Source organism: Pinus tabuliformis, chromosome 9 (assembly GCF_031772625.1).
Source record: "Pinus tabuliformis cultivar Carrire ecotype Pingquan chromosome 9, CPIR1, whole genome shotgun sequence".
NCBI lineage: Eukaryota > Viridiplantae > Streptophyta > Pinopsida > Pinales > Pinaceae > Pinus > Pinus tabuliformis.
The window spans coordinates 25,421,498-25,443,232 of record NC_142307.1 but is presented as its reverse complement, the minus strand read 5'-3'; positions in this window follow the sequence as shown (position 1 = coordinate 25,443,232).

The following is a 21,735-nucleotide window of genomic DNA, read 5'->3' as shown; positions in this document are numbered from 1 at the left end:
CCAGAATCTGCAAAATTCAATTGTAATATGCCAATCCTTGACAGGGATTATTAGTGCTAAATCTAATCTAATACTAAAAATATAGTGCAGAAAATTAAGTGCTGTGAGGAGCAGAAGACTCCCCCAGAAAAAGATAATGAATATCAGTCATGCAAGCAGTCTTGAAATCCTCTTTAGAAACAGGGCGCTTATATAGACGGAGCCTATGGCCATTGACTAGTAGAGGTGTTTTAGCATCATCAATTGTTACAAGTCTTACCGTTCCGTTTGGAAAAACATCATCTACTTCATATGGTCCAAGCCAGCGTGTACGTAGCTTACCCTGAAAATTTTCAAACCGAGAGTCATACAACAAGGCCCAATTACCTTTTTGGAACTGCTTGTGTTTGATAATTTTGTCATGCCACTTCATCCTTTGTTGTTGTATCATGTTTGTTTGATGAATGGCATCTAATCTCTTTTCATCCAACTCCAGAAGCTGCTGCAATCTAGCTGTCTGCACATCAGTCAAATCAAGATTAACAGCTAAAGCAGTCCTTAAAGTTTTAATTTCAAATTCCACAGGAAAAACAACATTTTTACCATAAACCAATTCATAGGGAGAAAAACCTGTAGTGTTTCTCCAAGTAGTTCTGTAAGCCCATAATGCCTCAGGGAGCCTTTGGGACCAATCCTTCCGGTTGTCCTTCACTGTTTTGGTTAGAATGGCTTCTAAAACTTTGTTTGTACTTTCCACCTGCCCATTGGCCTGGGGGTGGTATGGTGTAGTCATTCTATGTTGAATATGATATTTGTGAAGGGTAGATTTAAAACCATGAGAATTGAATGGAGGTCCTCCATCAGTAACTAGCTCTCTAGGAATTCCAAATCTAGTGAAAATCTCTTCAAATAAGAAAGCTAGGACAACCTCCTCATTGGCTCTAATAAGTGCTTTGGCCTCCACCCACTTAGTCATATAGTCTGTACAGACTAATATATAGGTTCTTTGATTGGATGGAGGGTTAATGGGTCCTATGAAGTCCAAGGCCCATCTTTCAAATGGTTCAGAAACTACCTGGGGGTTTAATGGCATTTGGTCTCTATGATTGGGTTGACCCATTCTCTGGCAGCTGTCACAAGCCCTTACATATTTCTTTGCATCCTTGAATAATGAGGGCCAATAGTAACCCATCCTCAGAATTTTATGTGATGTTCTCTTATCAGCGAAATGGCCTCCACAAGGGCCATCATGACAAGCTTTCAATATGTCATACACTTCATCTTCTCTAATGCATCTTCGGATCTCCTGATCAAGCCCAGTATAGAAAAGACACCCGCTTATCCAGCTGTACCTGGCACTTTGTTGAACAATTCTTCTCTTTTCTCTATATGACAGGTGTGCTGGTAGTTTTCCTGCAACCAAATAATTAGCAATATCTGCATACCATGGAGAGTGAGCAGAAACTGCAAACAAATATTCGTCAGGAAAACTATCATCTACTGGAATATCATTGTCAGTTTTTAACCGTGAAAGGAAGTCAGCCACCACATTTTCTTTACCAGGCCGATCTACAATTGTGATATCAAATTCCTGCAATAGTAATAGCCATCTGGTAACTCTAGCATTTGTGACAGATTTGTTCATTAAATATTTAATAGCTGAATGATCAGTGTGCACAAAAGTAGAATAACCAGTGATATAGTGTCGGAATTTATTAATGGCATAGACTACTGCAAGAAATTCTTTCTCGGTAACTGCATAGTTAAGCTCAGCAGGGGTCATATTCTTACTGATAAAGTATATAGCATAAGGAAGATGATTTTCCTCTTGTCCCAAAATCGCTCCAATAGCAATGTCTGAAGCATCAGAAGATATATGAAAAGGAAGATTCCAATCAGGCCCCCTCAAAATAGGAGCAGTAGACAACTGATGCTTCAGTTCTTCAAAAGCTTTCTGACAAGAATTAGTCCACTTAAATTCAGCATTTTTCATAAGCAATACAAATAATGGAGAAGCTATTTTAGAGAAATCTTTAATAAATCTCCTGTAATAACCAGCATGTCCTAGAAAACTTCTCACATCAGTTTGAGTTTTAGGAACAGAAAGATTCTGAATGACCAAAATTTTAGATGGATCTACCTGAATACCTTGAGATGAAATAAAATGTCCAAGCACTATTCCTTCACTCATCATCATATGGCATTTTTCGGTACTTAAGGAGAGGTGAGCTTGTATACATCTTTTAAGTACTTTCTCAAGGTTTTGTAATGCCTCTTCGAAAGACACACCATAAGGGGTAAAATCATCCATAAATATTTCCATAGAATCATTCAGCATATCGGAAAAAATTCCTATAACAGCTCTTTGAAAAGTTGCTGGTGCATTGCACAACCCAAATGGAAGAACTCTATAGGCAAAAGTTCCCCAGGGGCTGGTGAAGGTGGTCTTGTCTTGGTCTTGGGGTGCAATTCTTATCTGATTATACCCACTGAATCCATCTAAAAAAGAAAAGAATTTCTTCCCTGCAAGACTGTCCAACACCTGATCAATGAAGGGTAAGGGAAAGTGATCCTTTTGAGTAGCTTTGTTTAAAGCTCTATAGTCGACACATACCCTCCATTTCCCGTTTTTCTTAGGAACAATTACTAATGGGGATACCCATTCACTGTCAGATATGGGGTATATAAACCCTGCATTAAGCAATTTTTGAAGTTCTTCTTTAACAATTTCTCGTAAATTAGGATTCATTTGTCTTTGGGGTTGACAAACAGGTCGGCATCCCTCTTTAATGTCAATTCGATGAGTACATAATTCAAAAGAAATACCTTTCATGTCTGTGTAATCCCAGGCAAATGCCTCCTTATATTCATGCAATAACTTCATTAATTGCTGTGTTTCAGCATCTGTTAGGTCAGGATTTATGTTTAATGTCTTGCCGGGTTCAATTTCAACTGTTATGCTTTTAGATGAGATCGTGGTTAAAGTCTGAGATGAATCTTCAGATTCAATCTTTTCTTGTGCATCAGTTTCAAAAATTGCGGTTAATTGATTGTGTGTTTCAGCAATGACAGAAGAAGGTTCACAAATAAAATTATTGATTATCTCATCCTCTGTATTGTCTTTAAGAGTTAAAGCTTGTCCTATAGTTAGAATAGGCTGAACAGCATTATCGTCATAATCCATCCATATAGAAACTTCATTATTAACTACCGGTGTAGCATGAGGATAAAGAGTTAACTGTTTTGTTTCATAACCATTAGAAATTGTCATTGAGCCAGATCTGCAACTAATAAATGCATCAGCTGTGGCCAGCCATGGCCTTCCTAGAATTAAGGGATGTCCCCCCAGCTTTGTTTTAGTCTGCAATACAACAAAGTCAGCTGGATATTTCCAGGATTCAACTGAAATAAGTAGGTCTTCAACAATTCCTTCTAGTTTAATTGTGGAACGGTCAGCTAACTCTAAAATGGTGGGCGTATCTCTGATTGTGTTATTCAGCTGTAACAATTGTGAAGTTTCCAGAGTCATTATATTAATTGCTGCACCTAAATCTACCAGAACTCGGGGAATCATTGTTTTACCAATCTGAACTGTGACAGTAGGATGGCCGGGATCACCATATTTTACAGGAGGAGCTTTTCCGGACATTAATGCAGACAAGTCTCCCATCACATGTACTGTAAGGGGATCCTTGGTTTTCCTACCAGGTTTCTTAACACAAATATCCCTTAATGTTCTGGCATAAATTGGTACATCTCTTAATGCTTGTAAAAGTGGAATTTTAATATACAAATTTTGCAATTCCCCCATAAAATTAAAAGCAGGTGTTTCAGCTGTTTTGGTTAAAACCAAACGCTCGGGGAATGGTGGTTCTGTTATTTCAACATTTTTGTTAGGAGGTGGTTGAGCTTCTTTTTGTTTCTCAGTTTCATTTTTATCTGAATCAGAAGAAGTTATGTCATCAATAATAGGCTCTACTATTCTTCCAGATCTCAAATGGATATCATTACATTGCATAGTAGGAAATATAGACTGATTCTGAATATCAATAACTTGCACAACTTTATTATTGGGGTTAGGATTTGGTTGCACAGGTAGTTGGGGTCTCATTTGATTACTTGGCGGAGCATTTGATGGCAGAGGGAGTGGTTGTTGGAATTGAGGCAATTGATTTGGATACGGGAGTGATTGACTATTCCAATTTGGATTCCAAGGATTGAAAGGAGGTGGCTGCTGTGGAGGCCAAGGAGTCCACATTGAAGGATCAACAAAGGGAGGGTTTTGCATTTGCATGGGTGGGAAATTCATTTGATTGAAGGGTGGGTATTGCATTTGGTTAAAGGGGGGGTAACTTGTTTGGCCAAAAGCAGAATAATTGTTCCAACGATTAAATGGCATACTAGAGTTCATACCTTGTCCTTTTGGTTGCCATTGTCTTCTTTGAGTTAGCAGGTAAACTGCTTCAGCTTCTTCTTCCGTTGGCTGCAATGCTGCCTTTATTCCTGGTAGAGATGGACATTGTTCTGTCTCATGATCTTTCTCACAAAGGGTGCAAATTGGTATTTTGTCTCTTGGGCATTCCCTTAGTGGATGTTTGTCTCTGCATTTCGGGCAAAAGACAGCCAGAGTTGCTTCTGCTTCGGCCTGCTTCTTTTTAACCTGCAAAGTGTCAATCTGCGAAGCAAAAGAACTTAACATTTCAGTTTTAAATTCTTCAAGTAGATTACCTATCTCAGCTCTTGTTGCTCCTCCATTGGCTGATTTCTGCACTCTTGAATAGGTGGAATCTCTTATTCTGTTTCTTGCAGCTCCCCTAGAGCACCTCTTAGCAAGTTCACAAATCTCATCATATGATTCCTTAGATATATCTCCCTTAGCAAGCATATTTAACATATTTAAACAATCATCCCTTAAACCTCTAAGTAATATTGTTTTACGAATTTCCTTACTTATATCCGGATGATCAGATCTCTGTATGTTGTACTGCAACCTTTCTATGTAGTCCTCCAGACTCTCATCCGACTTTTGTGCCATATTGAATAGTTCATCCTTCTTTTCTCTCGTCCGGCAGTAGTCTTGATATTTAAGCAGAAATTTTTGTTTCATCTGCTCCCATGTTGTGATTACCTGACTTCCAAGGCTCATGAACCATCTTAAGGCATTCCCTTTTAAGGTGGCTGGAAACAGTTTCAACTTTTGAGCATTAGTAACATAATCATAACTTCTGCATAATATATCAAATTCAAAAAGAAATTCATCCGGATCCTCAGTGGATAAACCATGAAAGTTAGGTAAAGCAGACAATGGAATATTTTTCATTGTTCCTGCAGGGAGATCACTGATAGGAAATCCCAAAGTAGAGAGGGAATTTTCATCCCTTCTTTCTTCTTCAGGACCTGCATGTCCTCCACCAAAGAAACCATCATTGTTATCTTCCATTGTTGGCCCTCCTACTGCACTTTCTCGATCGTCAAGATCTTCTATTGGCTCTTCAATGTTCTCTACCGGTCGTCCAACGCTTTCTACTATTTCCTCAATGTGTTCTACTGATCTGCTAACACTTTCCTCTGACTCTTCAGCGCTGACTGCTGGTTCTTCTGTATTTTCAGGACCCACAACTTCCTCTGTTCTGTAATCTGACTGAGGGGAGCGCTGAAATTTTGATTTCCGAGAACTCAATCTCTGTGATGATTCAGCCTTTGATACAATCTCGTCAATAAAAGTTTTTCGTCCTCCCCAGCCTTTGCCACCTGTGCGGTTATTTTTCTTCTGGTTTCCGCGTCCTCTCATACAATCTGCACATTAAAAAAAGAAAAAATGAATGCTTTTGAAATCTATAATTACCTTCCCCGGCAACGGCGCCAAAATGTTGGTCGCTTTAATTGTTTTCACAATTCAAGCTCCACATAAATTGTCAACCCGAGAAGGTCTTTTTATTTCAAAGATAATCGCGCACTGGATATGCTCAAATTCAAAAGCAGAATCAATGTTGTAGTAAAAGAAGGACACGCGATTATTAATCTCATCAATCGACTAATTCACACTCTACTTAATCAAAGCTGAAGTCAATTAAATTATAGCAGAAATGATTTCTCTGTTGCAGTTACAATCCAAACAAAGGAAAATCAATCTACAAGGAAAGAAATCAATCAACTACAGCAGGAACAGGACCCTATTCCTTAGTGAGGAACTTCAGCACCTGATGCCTGACACTTAATCACACTGTAAGAAAAGTAGCTTCAAGAGATCAAGACCCTATTCCCATGAACAGGAACCTTCAGCACTTGTTCTCTTGTTCCTAATCACACTGCAGGCAAAGGAAAACAATCAATGGGAGCAAGACCCTATTCCTTTATGCAGGAATCTTCAGCACATGCTTCCCAACATCATTCATTCATGCATTCGATACATGTAGTGCTAAAGAAACAGAGTATTACTAAACTGTGTAACTAGTGTCCAACAACAGAATTAAGGGAAGTGCAAATACACAAAGAATTAAACAAACTACAGGAACCAAGAGGGTGAATCTTGTGAGTAAGGCGGTCCCTTTCCTTCTCACAAGATTCCCCAAGAGAAAGAATTAAACTGGAACGCTCAAAAGAAGATTTTATTCATCTGTCAAAGTAACTGATACATTACAGATGGAGACTAGCTCTAGTTCTCACACAATACTCTCCTGTAGCTTTTACAAAAAGATAACTCCCTTCTAATGATGATGTCTCCTCTTTTTAAAGAGGAGACATCTTTTACAATTTACATGAGAGCGAATCTACATTATCTCAATTCTGTTCTCTTTCGCAAAACAGGACTATTCTGTTCTTCCAAAAAAAAGATGTTGTTACAACAGAGACCATAATCCAGGTAACCGTGTCTTCGTGCTGCTGCTACTATTCCACAAAAAGTTCTTCCAGAATCGCAAATTACGCATAACGGGATTTGCGTGCTTGACGGCTGTTTCAGCAACTGAGTCAACTGTTTCAGCAACGGAGTCAGTTGTTTTAGCAACGGAGTCAGCTGTTTCAGCAACGGAGTCAGCTGTCTCAGCAACGGCCGCTTGTTCCCAACAAGGCATATAACTTATCTGCGATCTTTGGACTTGTGTTAGCAACAATACACTTCAATTATTGATAAAATATAAGAGTATTGCGGAATTAAATGTAAGACAGATTAAACATATAATAAAGAAGAGGTTTCTATATACCTTGGGATAAAGTAGATGAAAAAGACAATGAAGTTCATGGTTATAAGAGTAGAATGGTGTCAAAATATATAGCAAAAATGATACATAGTGGAGTCCTAACAGCTATGACTATGCCACCTACATATCAGAGAAGATTCATGGGCAATTGATGAATTTGGCGAGAGAAAGGATGTTCAGATACACCTCCTACATTTACCATTTGATCTTGTACCATCAACATGAGAAATTTCATTTTTCAATCAAAAGAGTGGATGCCCAAGGCAATCCTAGATCAGTGGTCTATTGGTCCTTTGTCTTCCACATTACACCTGAGTCTCCATACACTTACTGTGAATTCATAGATCTGTTTGTCCATCCAGCTATGGCAATGCTGATGAGCTCGCCTCCTCCAAGACTCACTGATGAAATGCAGAGAATTCTTCAGCTGTCCAAATCTTACAGCATTGGGGATTGGTACTTCTACCAAAACCACACCGTCATCAGGATATATGGGTGTGATCTACCTCCTTTCAAATTACCCAAGTATGTGCCTATGAGGCTATTTGCCCTAGAGTATTTTAGGCAATTTGGCAGAGTTGATGTGCTTCACTTTTCAGGAAAAGGCAAAAAGGCACAATTAAAAGTGAAAAGCCAACTTGGCCATCTCATCTATAACGAGAGGGAGCAAGGATGGAGTGAAGCAGATAGAATGCTTGAGTTCCTTGGCCTCCAAACAAGTTTCCCATGGACACCCTATGACCCTAATAATTTTATAACAATGAGGAGGCTCAAATATAAGTTGTCTGCCTATGATCATCATAGTATCCCTCACATTGAAAAATATGCTAATCAAGACAAATGGAGGAGAGGGACCCTAGAAGAGCCTGTATCACAAGAAGAGCTAAATCTGAGGGCAGTAAGGAATCTAAGGAAGTTGGCTGACCTTGAGCTTTGTTCACAGGTATTCACACTTCCAAGCACACAAACGGGAGTAGCTGAATCCTCCTCAACTGCCCAACAGCGAACTACAAAAGCTGTTGAAAATATATCAGAAAAGGGAAAAGAAAAGGAAATGGAAACAGAGCAGCTAGATAAAGAACAGCGGCAAGCAGAGCAGCAACAGCATCAACAGCAACAAGATTTGCAGCAAGAAGAATGGAAACATGACAGACAGCAGCCCTTACAGCAAGAGAGGGTGATTGATACCCCAACTTCCACTGAGCAACAGGCTCAGGACATAGTGCCTCCTAGACCAGAAGTCACCACTGATGCCTCGGTCCTCCAAACTCCTCAAAAGGAGGATACATTTGTTTTTAGGAAAAGGGATAGAGAAACTCCTCTCACTTCATCTATCAACCAGGGAGAGAAGAGACAAAGATTAAATGACTTTTCTGAGGATGATGCAGCAATAAGACAGGCATTGGGCATGGGCCCACCCAGCAGAGAAGCTTCAGCAAGTTCCTTCCAGCAGGAACAGGACAAGACCATGGGAGGGGAGGTCAGCTCCTCCAGCCAACAAAAAGAAGGACAAATAAGCATCAAACAGCAATTTATAGACATCAAAAGGAGGAATGATCCTATCAAAGTACAGCTGTACAATCACCTGCTAAACATGGCTCCTACCAATCAGCAAAGACTTATGTCTGCCTTTGATGTAGGTGAGGGAAAAATGATTATGAGCCATTTTTTGCCCACAGCACTGCAACCCCAATCTGCGTCAGATTACCTCAGGACTAACTTGGAGGTCATGGCCAAAGACATACATCCAATGGACAAAATTGAACTGCATAAACAGACTGGTGAGATGGTGTATGCCTCATTGGCAGATGAAACATTGGAAAATTATAAGCTAAAGAGCAGCCTCAATGCCACAACCTCTCAACTGGAATTGGAGAAGGCATCATCCCAGGCGAAGGACAACAGAATAAGGTCCATGGAAGACATAATCGTTGAAATTGGGCATAATCCCAAAGATATTTCAGGGATACAGGAAATCTTGAAGTTAAGGGATGCTGACATGGCTGCCATGAGGAAGAAAATCAAACTCCCAGCCACCATGCACCCTCAGACAGATGAAGTAGCCCAACAAAGGCAGGAGAAAGACACCATAGACTTGTTGATCTCCATTTATAAAGAGCTTGTTCAAGCACAAGAGAAATTAGGAGAATCAGAGGCTGCAAAGGCAGCATTGCAAGCAGCATTAAAACAAAGAGAAGAGGGTCAGACCTCTCAGCCTCCTCCTCAAATCATAAATCTTGAAGAAACTGCTCCTATCACTGCTCCTCCTCCTCAACAGACTGAACAGACAGCAACATCTACTTCAGCAGCGCCAACAACTACAGAGCAGGCCCAAAGCCTGGATATGCAAAAGCTGAAAAATGAAATCCAAATCCTGGAAGCTCAAATGACAGAGTTAAATGAGACCAGGGATAAGTTGGCCAAGGTAAATGACAGACATGATAAATCAAAGAGAGAAGTGGCAGAAAAGGGCAGGGAAATCAAAGCCCTCAAAGACAATATCAAAGAGCTAGAGGATGAGCTCAAGTTAGATAAGGTGGTGGCTGAGCTTAAAACAATGTTGTGGGCTAACATTGGTCAATCTATCAATGTGCAATGGCCATATATTGAGACAATCCATGAGCAATTAGAGCTCATCCCAAAGGCACAGAAGGAGATTTACAGATCAAGAGCTTCATTGGGCAATATGCCTGAAGTGGCCACCAGAATGATCAATGTACTTAACCATAGAACAAGTTCTCAGTTGGCTACCATGGGAATTACAAACAGAACTGAGACTATCCAAATGGTCAAAAGGGTTCTCACACTGAGAAACTTAGTGCAGACATTGGAGAGAAGAACCCAGGATATGCAGACTGAGGTGAACAAGTTTTTGGAAAAGTTTCAAGTGTTAGAAAGCAGAGGACTCCCTGGCTTACTGAACAGCGCAGGGAGATTGTTCACACATGACCAGTATGCTAAAAGGGTCAATACATTTGCCACTAGCCAGATCAGTGATAAGCCCAGCACCTCAGAGGAAACAGGGCCAGCCACAGGACAGTCTCTTTACAACAGAGTCGAGAATCTGTTTTTTATAATGAATGAGATCAACCACCTGTTTGGGGTGGCTCCCAATTTCTTCAAGTACACAGAGGCAGAGGAGACAATGGACGCTATTCTCAGGCATCAACTCCCTACGCAAGAATGGTGGACAAACGCAATACAGAAGATTTTGTAAACAAGGAGTCACTTAACAATTTTGTTTTTAAAAAAAATATCAGTGGTCATGCAAAGCAAAGTTTAACAAAATCAGCATGCACGACGGATTAAAGCTGAGCCAACTCAGCAGATGGATCAGCCAACAAAGCAGAGATAGAATACTACAGCTAGCAGGGACGAGAAAATATAGCGCAGCAAGAAATAAAGCCGCATTTATCAGCATTAAAGCTAAGCGTTGCAACCGACTCAATGACCTCCAAAGGTCAAAATTATCCTCTGACAGACATAAAGGGCATTTATGCTGCATTTAAAGTTGTAATAACTTCTTCTCTACTTTCTGAACAAATTTATGTAGATATTTTCTCTCTCAGATGACTCAATGCCTAAGATATTTTGTATACGCATTCCTATAAAGCCCCCTTCGCATGAGCTTGCAAGGGTTGTTATTGATTTCTCCTGAAGAAATTCTTATGCTGTAATCCTTTCAGAAGTTAATAGAGAAAGCAATGGAATTTCTCGGATTTCTGAGGTGTTGGATGCGTTCTGGTGTCTGTTGATAACTGCTGGATTCCTGTGTATTTCACCATACAATAAGTCTCTGTATCTCTCTCTGTTAATTAGTTGTTTTGTTAAAATCCATATATGTTATCTGATTTCAATACTAAGCAACAAGGAAAAAGAATAACTTTCAGGATTTATTCACTGAGTACCCTGAGTTCAATCTGTGTTGTTTATGAATGTTTTCTTCAGCTGTAATCTAGATAAGTGTAATTCTTAATTGCTGCACTTTCAGAATACATCTTTCACAGTGGCCTTTGTCACAGGAATTCAAGTTTTGCTCCTGTGCAGTGTGTTCGCCTTCACCCCACCAACTTAATAGAAAATTCTTAATTGCTTTCTGTTGGTTGACATACATCACCATTTAATCTAATTTTGTTTGTCTAAAATACACAATAGGCCCTGCAGTTTGAACACCACCAATCCAGCGTATCAGATCATTTCACAACTCCAGACTCCATTGCCCAATGGTATTACACTATCTAAACACTATATCATAAGACCTGAAAGAAATCCTTCAACCAAAACATAAACCAAAACCTGAGCATAATAGCTTGCCTAAAACACCATCATAACAGAGACAAATCATAAAGAGAGAGCCCTCTCTGATCACAGTTTGGCTAGAAGCTGTGATCCAAAGATTGGTTAGTGGTTACCCCGGCCGTATTCCCTTGGGAGTCATAGGGAACAACCTGGGTGTTAACAACAACAATATTATCCTAAGAGAAGGACCATACGGGTAGGGATGTCGATACAGGAGCCTTATTATTTGGTACCCTCCTGAAGGATATCGTTCTAACTATGAGTTTCCTGAAGGACAAGAAGAAACAACCTTTTCCAGTTTGATACAACATCATGGTTTTAGGTCTGATAAAGAAACAGGTTTTCCAGCTTACTCTCTAACTGCACTACATAGGAACTACTTGTTTTTCATGAGGACATGAAACAAGGTAAGCAGGGGAGTATGTTGGGCCATACAATGGGTATAATTTTACTCTTGATTACACTGTCTTTTTCCTTATTTTTTATGCATTTGTGCCCTGATATAGTAAGATGTTGATAAAACTTCGATGAGAAATGAATAAAATTGCTTTTGATACGGTTCGACTAAGCAAAGCTAACTTTCATTGTTTTTATGTAGAAATTGGCAAAAGGAACAGCTGTTGTTCAAAAGATTGAACAACAAATGCTAAATAGAGGAAAAGGAGTGTGTCTTATGTAGACGAATCAAGGAATAAATCAAGAGGATCAGTGCAAGTTGGAATGTTGTTTGATAATAGCATTTAGCTGTGAATTCCTCAGGATCTCCTGATCCTGAGGAATCACATTTATCTCTTTTACTTCTTGATTATAAAAGGGAACTTCTCACCCTTTTGAGGTAGTAATTTTAATATACGAAGTGTAATCTTGAAGAAGATAGTGCATTGTAATGACATTTGAATTTGATGATTAATACATGAATTGAGTTGTTGTTCACTCGTGATATTCTGAAGTAGTTAAGCAGTATTCGCTAGCGGCTCGGGCCCAGTCACTGGTGGATTCCACTACTGTTCCCTGTGTTTTTACTTTTCCTTTACCGCAAGTTTATTTACTCTACTTTACAGTTTTACAGATGATTTACTTTCATTGGTGTGGAATTCGTGTATGTATTTCATTACTTCTTAATTCTACCAATCTATTTCATTTACTTATGTTGTGGATTGAATTAGTCATTAGGAGAGATTTATTTCCGGTTCATTAAAAGATAGAAGTGTTATTGATTGGATTGGATGCTTTATTTCTCTGCAGTAGCTTAGAATCAACTAGAAGAGCTCTGTTATTGCTACAGTGCACTCAATTGATGCGATTGCAATTAGAATCTCTTGATTAAGATTGAGTCTTGGTTCTGATTAAGGTGTAGTTTTGATGCTTTGATAGATTATTTTCCCTGAAGTTACAAGCTTGAGATTTATGATTTAATATGTTTACTCTTGTATTGAATTTAACAAATTATCTCAAATCATTACTCTCCATAGATATAGCATTTGTGAATATTGTGTACACTCTTGGAACAGAAAGACGTACCCAGGTTGATGATTAATGTGAGGCGATTAGGAGTTTTTGAAGACACCTTATAGCACCCAACAGTCATATGCCTTTAGATCCTCATAGCTCCAGGCAAAGACATCTATGAACTCTTTGAAAAGGGCTATGTATCGTTGTTTTGTGACAATGGGAAGTGATTTTGAAAGTTTTATTATTTTGGGATTCTACTCACTACCTATATTGCATTCTTCTATGTTTGTCCCTGTGGGTTCCATTTTTGGCTTTTTTGCTACATCATTGAAATCAAAGAGTTATTCTAACGGATCTAAACCCCTAGGCAGAAGATTATCCTTAAGCTGAAGTACTTCAAATTCTTCTTTTTCTGAATCTATTTCATGAAATTCTAATTTATGTACATCTTTACTGACTGAAATATTTACATCAGAATGATCAAAATGTTTATCTACATTAACATATTCAACAATCTAATTTTCTACTTCACACTCTAAATCTATGCTATTGTCTTCATACTCATCCTTGGATTGCAAAAAAAATCAATCTTCTTGTCACTTCCAAATACCTCCCAATATCTCATATTATCAAGTACAGTTGGATGGTGTTTAACCTCCACTGTATATTGTCTGTTGGGATGAGGCATTTTACATGTGCTAGCTGAAAAAGATAAGAATGATAGCAAGATCATATTCTACAAAAGTTCCTAGAAAGTCAAGCACAACATTTCTGTAGGCTCTCAACCTAGGATGTTTTGCAACATACTCTCCCTTTATCTGTCTTATACTTAATTGAAAATCCCCATGAACAAAAACTCTTTTAGCACCTAACCTCTTTAATAATTGCAATCCTAAAGAAGGGCCTCATATTCTACTATATTATTGGTGAAATGAAAGTTGGGTTTATAGGAATGACCTTATGCATGATTGTTACCTGAATTGGACACCCAAACACCTGCCCATGAGCCTGCTTTGCTACAAGAGCCATCAAATCTCATGTTCCAAAAAGGTTTAGTTTTAGTGCGTTGTTGTACAATTTGTGTTTGATTTTCATGTTTTTCATCAATGTCATTTTCTGCTTTAGTAACATTTGCAACAATGTCTCCATCATTATAAAGAATGAAAGAGTCCAGGTAAGAATGAACAAAGTAAAGAGGATATTTATGTGGTTTCTCTTGACTACTGACCATATACTTTTGTTGTAGTGGCTACAACCACCCTCCAAAATTTTGCCTTAGCTTCGTTTTGGAGCCTCCCAACCAACTTTTCATAGCAGCTTGTCTTGCTTCATCAAGTTCATAAGCTTTATTGTTTTTCTTGCACAAAGGCAATCTATCGATCAAAGCTCGATACATTCCCCTCATAGGCTGATCACCCGGACTTGGTCAAGCTGCAGGGTGAGTAGCTCCCCCAAGAAATTACGCAATTTTGGAGGGCAACCAACCTTCCCTCCAGAAATTGCACAATCCTGACGGGCAACCTGTTGAACTCCAGAATTGCGCAATTATGGCAATCAATACTCAGTGTGAAAATTGTGCAATTTTCCCCAGCAAAGCTACTTAGCCCAGAATTTTCACAAATCTGGGTAGCGGTCAGCTGCTCTGCCCAGAAATTATGCAAATCTTCTGGGAAACCAACCCCGCTTCCAGCCAGAAATGCACATTTTCTCCCAGGAGTTGAACAACCTCTTGCATGTGTAGCTGAGTTGACCGGTTCCCTCCGGATCTGAGAAAAATAGACTTGCATGCATGGGTTGCTTCTCCCAAGGCAACATGTAAAGGCATCCCTTGACTCAGGGATTTATTTTTGGCAGTTGGAGGTTACATGCAAAGATCATTTTAGAAACCTCCCACCAAGTGTCGCTTCCCCTAGATTTGTGGCATGCACGTCACAACCTCGATGTTATCAAAACTTATCAACTAGATGATGTAGAGCTCATTCCTCACATCAACCTTGCAGCTCTGAAATCCCACATAACATATAGGAGTTGTCGGCACATTTAGCTTAGTAATTTTGGGGTAAGACTGCTTTCCATGCCTTGTGTTGCATTTCTGGCATTTTTTTGTGTTTTCGCTTGTATGAGTAATGTTTGCTTGATTTCTTTGAATGCATGTTGTTGTCTACATGTATCCTAGCTCTTCCTAGCACTGTTTCAGTTTTCGTTTACATCTCACTGTTGTTGCATGCATGAAACTGTTTTTCACGAACGGTCGTTGATTCAGCAACTCGCCTCACACACATGCATGTTGTTCCATTTTATGAATCTGTCATTCACTATTTGCATGCATGATCATTCACTTAGGATTACACTCAATATCACCATGCGTTCGTGCTCACATTCACATTCAGTTGCCTATCAGCGAGTCTAGGCAACCTCGGCTCGAACTCTGCCCTCACTGAGACAACATTGCACAATTTGGGGAAGGGAGGCTTTGTCTTCCTCTCTAGAAATGCACATTTCTTCTAGGCACTGTCCTTCAGTACTGTTTTGCGCATTTCTGAGGGACAGTGACTGCTGAAAATTATGCAATGCAGTCACTAAGCCTGTAGCCATTGCCAACTGAGATTGCGCATTGTGCAATTCTAGTAGTCAACAGCCAGGTTGGGTTGTGTATTGCACAGTTCCAACAGTCATTCAGTGTCCCAACAGCCCAGACAGTTCCTTGCATAGTCTTGGTAGTCAGTCTCCCAACCTCCCGGCCAAAATTGCGCAAACTTCATGATCAGTCACACATGTATGTTGCAAGTTAGTTCTCAATTTCATTTTGGTTTTCGACTGATAGATCTCTTGACATGAGTGTTTCCATGTTACCAGGTATTGCAGGTGTTCATCTACCTCTCAAAAGTGTAGGTACAATGGTTTCCAAGAGAGCAGAGTCGAAGACACCATTCAGGGCACACCTGGAGATGCATTCGATCAAATGTCTATGAGATTACCTACTCACGAAGATATCAATTTGTTCATAGACAAGGACATCAAGATATGATAGAAGCAACATCACAGCAAGCAGCATCATGAACAACAGCTCACAACAGCATATCGAATGCAATGAATGGAAGAGGATGGTTGTTGACAACACAAAGGTTGAACAAAGTTGCAGGCTCAAGCAGATCCACTGATGATGAAAACAACTTTGGAGACTCAGGCTATTAGGTGACGGCGCGACATGAAGATCGCGTAAAGACAGAAAATGAAACAAAGGAGTTGCATGTGTTGGAGCTGTTAGTGTCAGTCTTTGCAGCCTTCCTCCAGTGATCAAACATGCTCTTACAAAGTGATTTTAAGGTTTCAAGGTCAAATTTTGTCGTTTCAGTGAGTTTTCAAGCAAAATTTGGTCACTAGGTATTAGGTCTAGGGTTTGTTTTCACTCTTTTCAAGGTTGTCCAAATGTCGGTCCATGTCACCATTTAGCTGAGTGTGCCATCATTCAAAGGGTTGTCATCATCATGTCAGATTCCTTTTGGTCATTTTACACCTTGTTCATGCTTCAGTTGCACCTAGGTAAGGTTCATTTCCCTCTCCTAGGGTTTTGGAGGTAATTTCTCTTGGATTTTGAAATCATCAGTAAAACTTGTATCCTGATGTTCATACACCTTCCCCTATCCTTAATGTACCTTATTAAACACTTCCCGTCATTGAGATCCCCCAAATTCCTCATTTTCGCACAAACCCTAGTTTCTTGCTACAAACCCTATTTTCTAGGCTAGGCGTTTTTCCCTTTTGGACCCATTCCCCTCACTCAATTTTTGAGATTCCACTTTCCCCTACTTCCTAACATCCCTCACTACTTCCAAAAATTTCCTCAATAATTTAGAAGCTCCCTATCCCCTTCATTTCGCTTCATTTCGACAAATCTCTTGTTCCACACATCGGGGTAGGTTTTACTCCAATGATGTTTTTGAGCTATAAAAGATGAATTTAGGAAAACAGAGATAATTTTATGTCCAAAATAGGCCAAGGAATAAAAAACTCCTTCACTTTTTACACAGGTGTCATGGTTTTAGAGAAATGTCAAAAATACCATTGCCTCGGGAGAATTGATGCACCTCTGAAGTGACCTTGGGAAAATCAAGTTTTATCCTAGCCTGGTTGGCCAAATGACTTGCTTGATGAGTCAAATGATAACTAGATACAAAGATATTTCCAATGAGCTATCATGAGCTCAATTTGGAGTTGAGGAAGACCTTCAAAAGTTGACTGCAACAGCACTTTGCCTTTAGGCAGCCTCATTTGGCACATTTTGACCAGTCTTGGGCGATTTGATTTTTTACAGGGAAAATGAACTCCAAATTGAAAAAATATAGTTGGGTTGGAAATTAGACTCAAATACCTTTCCAACGAGCTATCCCACGCCTAATTTTGACATCGGGAAGGGCTCCAAAAGTCTCTTGGAAAAAGCGCTACACATAGGGAAGGCGCAGCGCATTGGGCAAAAAGTTTCAGTGCAAAAATACACTAGCGCAGCGCATAGGGAAGGCGCGGCGCATTGGCCTAAAAAGCCTGAAATTCATTGAAATATTCCTCCAAATTGCAAATTCTTCATTCCACAAGTAGGTACAGCCTCCATTTTTGTGTTTCATCCAAGTTTGTGCTAGGGTATGGTGGTTGATGGATGGTGAATGCCAAAACAAAATCTCAAACCCTACCATGTTAAAATCTTCATATGAAAAGTGTTGTTTAGGGTTTCAAATTTTTTTTTCCACCAAGCTTACTCTTTTCCATCACTTTCTTTTCTCCTTGATTCCATTTTTTCTCTTGATGTCATTGTTCCCTATCCCCTAAAATTACTAAACCTCTATCCAAAATTCCCTTTCCCAAATTTCTAAATGTAAAACTCCAAACCCTAACCCTATACAAAACTCCTAACCCTATACAAAATTCCCATAACATCCCATACTTCCCTAACTAAGTCTATCCCAAACAATCCCTTAATTCTCCACTATCTTTCCCTCACCTTAAACCCATCATCCTTATTAAATCCCCTGTTCCTCTACATCCCAAATCACTTATTTCTAAAGTCCTATTTTCCTATCCCTAAACCCTACCATACCCTATTACTCTCTCTTTCCCATACCATTTGCAAAATTCCTAAATCCCCAAACCTCACACTCCTAAAACACAATCAAGTGATTGTCCTCACATTGCAGACTTCACTTGATTGAACCATATCCTTACCCTCACTCCATTATACCTACTGTTCCATATTTCTCACAGCCCCTCATTTCCCTTTGGCATATTTGGCACTTGGAGACAAAGACATCAAGCCTTCATTTCTCATTTTCAACAAATCAAACATACACTTGACATACACCTTGCAGCACCATGGAGATGGACACCGACACATCATATGACCAAGACAACGACTCTACAACTGAAACTGCATACACCAGGAGGGTACTGAGGAGGCGCAAAACACATGATCGGCTCCAAGTCTTGACCGAAGCTTCTTTGGCTGAGCATGGCACTTGATGGGGGACCTTCAGCCCAAATTTCAAGAAATTTGGGGCATTTTTGACATTTTGACAAATTTTGACACAAAAAACAGGGTTTTTCTCCCTATGTGTCGCGCCACGTGGCGCACGCTTTTGCTAAGGAGCTCCAAATTGCAAAAAGTTTACATTTTTGGATTTTTCATGAAAAACCATGGTTGCTGGTGCATGGACAAGAAATTTGGACAAGTTTTGAGTCCCCAGGAGGTCAAAAACACTCAAAAAATGACCTCACTGCCCCTATTTTGACACACAGGAAGCAGTCTTGGGAGATTGAAGTTTTGGAGGGGAAAATGGGCACCAAATTCAGAAATTCCACTTGGGTTGGAAAGTAGACAGGCAGGGCTTTCCAAAAATCACACTTGGGTGCAATTTGGACTTCAGGAAGTGCCTCAAACTCAGCCTCAAAGTGGCGCGATGCATAGAGGATTTGGCGTGGCGCATAGAGGATTTTTGCTCAATTTTTCACCTTCCAGCTCATAAATTCAGCCAGTTTGACTAGTTTTGCTTTTTGATGTAATTTTTTATCTATCTTGATGTAATTGGATAAACATGATTTAATTTTGGAACTTATTTACTTGTTCTAGAGGATTCATTCACTAAAAAATGAAAATTTAATGAATGAATCAGTTTCCTAGCATATAGGGGTAAGTTGTTTGACTACCTAATTTTCAGTTCCTTGTTTAGAATTGGTTCAAAAATCTCCTAGAATGATGAGCTAGACCCCTAGAGGCAAGGGAATAGGTTGGGTTAGTCTATATCATGTAATTCCTAAGTCATTTTCAGGGTTGGACACTAGGGATTGCTTTGGCATATCATTGTACATTCTATCTCTACATTTTTGGCTAAGGAAAGACCAGGGTTTTGTAGCACTGTTTGGGATCCATGTGGCTTTATGTTTTGATGGTGTTATTCTCTAAGTAATTGTAAGTTCATTAGTGTTATGTGTATCATTTTCCTGTCTCTTCTTCTGAATTTGAACAAATGAGTGATTAAGGTAGAATCCATTAACTGTTATGCTCTGCCTTTGAATTTGTTTAACTTTCCATGTTTTCATATGTTTAAGGAGAATTCTTGAGACTCTTGAGACTCTCTTGCTCTCCTTAGCTCCTCACTAGTCTGATCTATCCATTCACTCACTTTAAAGCATCAAAACGATTTCCTTCCTTGCCCCAATCAGAACTCTGTAGAAACTATGCCTCATCCCCGAGCCCAATTTTCCTTTCCCTATTTCCAGCACAAAACCCCCAAAAAACCGAAATCAAACCCTTGTACTTCATACCTAGCCTAAAATTAGCTTTTATTTCAGTCATCTCAAGCCCCATCACTTGTCTTTTGCCGAGATCGACCCGGAGAGAGCCCTCTCCTGTCCTCGTAGGGATAGCTACGAGGCTGAGCGTGGTTTGATGTGGACCTAGAACCTTTCCTTTTCAGCCTGAGGCAAATCTAGGCTCTAACAAGAGCAATAACTCAAGGAAGAACATAAAGTTGCACAGACTGACGAATGATTTGCAGCAGGAACAAAAACAGCAATGGGCGCAACATGCACTCATGGATGAAACTGCACCGGTACATGTTAAAGATCCATCCCAGTAGCTGGCATGGAGCAGACATGGTGAGCAGTGTTGTTGATCGCATGCAAGAGATTCAACAACATGCATGTCATTATGAGCACGTATGTGATCCAACCCATTCAACACACTCACCAAGGTGAAGACAGGAAGAAAGTCCAACTGGAGCTGAACACGTACTTCGACAAGTTCATGTGCATGGCCACCAGCACACACTTGAAGATCAGCACAGACATTGTGCATCAGTGTGTTGTCGGTTCAGCCATACCCAAGAAGACCATGCGCATGTTAGTAGACGAGTTGGATGAAGGAGCCGAACCAATGCAACAGAGGCAAGAGTTTGCTTTAGCAAGATGTCACCATGGGGTGCATGCACACCATCACGGATGACCAAGCTTGGCATCAACTCACCACCTTCACCATCACAAGCATGTCAAAGAGTTGGTCTCACCTCAACGGACCAAGTGTCAGTGATGTCTTGCATGGCTTGCTCAAGCCATTTCATCTTACATGAGCACATGTGCATTGTAATGTAATGTCATGTCAAGTGGAAGTTCAAGTGTCAATAGTTGGATGTAATATTCATAGAGTAGATGAAGATTCGTGAGGGTAGATGAACTACCACAAAGCAGAATGTCAAGGGTCACCCCACCCTTTGCTATAAATAGTTCCTCATAACTCATTGTATAGGCTTTTGGTCAGCCAAGCTTTCGATAAGACTATCTTGGAGAGAGCTTGGACAGTATTGTAACACGCCTTGGCTTCTCCACTGCATAGAGCTAGTTCATCTCTTTGGAGAAGCAAGCAGATGTGGCTATAACGTTCCACTGTTGGAGCTAGTGGGTTTACATGGATGTATTGTATGACTAGAACTTACACTTCTTAATAAAACATAGCCAACACATTTTCATGCATATGTTGTTATTGTAGTTGGATTATTCTGGTTGTTGTAGCAATGTATGTTGTTTAACTTATGTAGTTGTGTATGAACTATTTTGTATGCAATTGTATGAATCTTGTTGTAGATGTGTTGTTGGTTTAACCATCACTTTGGATTTCCAGTTGACTTTCTTTCCAGCTTGTGATGCATCTTCGCTCGTGTGTTCCCTTCCCATCTGAGTACTATTACAGGTTGCCAAGGGGCACACTCATCTCAACCCACATGTGTTAGAACCTATCATGCACCTTCCTTGACTCACTACAGTGGTCACACCCTTACTACCAACATAGTTATCTTACTTTCCTCTATGCGAAATCGTGGTCAAGGCATTGCTATATGACCCACTACTGGGACTCCTACACCAAATGGTCTAAGGTCTAATTGGGACTTCTTACCAGGGAGATCCACTTGACATGTTGGTGGTACAACAGCATCAACATTTCTGGCGCTAGAAGGAGGGCCAGATGACAAGTTGTGTCCTCTCATCAACTTTTAAATTCTTGCACTCTTCTCCCTCCACAATGTTTTTCGAATCGTGAAGATGTACCCATCATGGGGGAGATTTTCAATCTCTTGTCCACTTACACATGTGATGGTGAAGGTGAAGTGTCCTGACCTGAGTACTTACATGCCTTTCTTTCCATGTTTCATGAGGAAGATGGGTGTTCTGACGAACATGTCAGCTTGCTGCTTGCACACACACTTTACGAATCTCCACGTCGATGGCTGCTCAGCCTATCAGCTGATAGCGTGCACTCACTTGA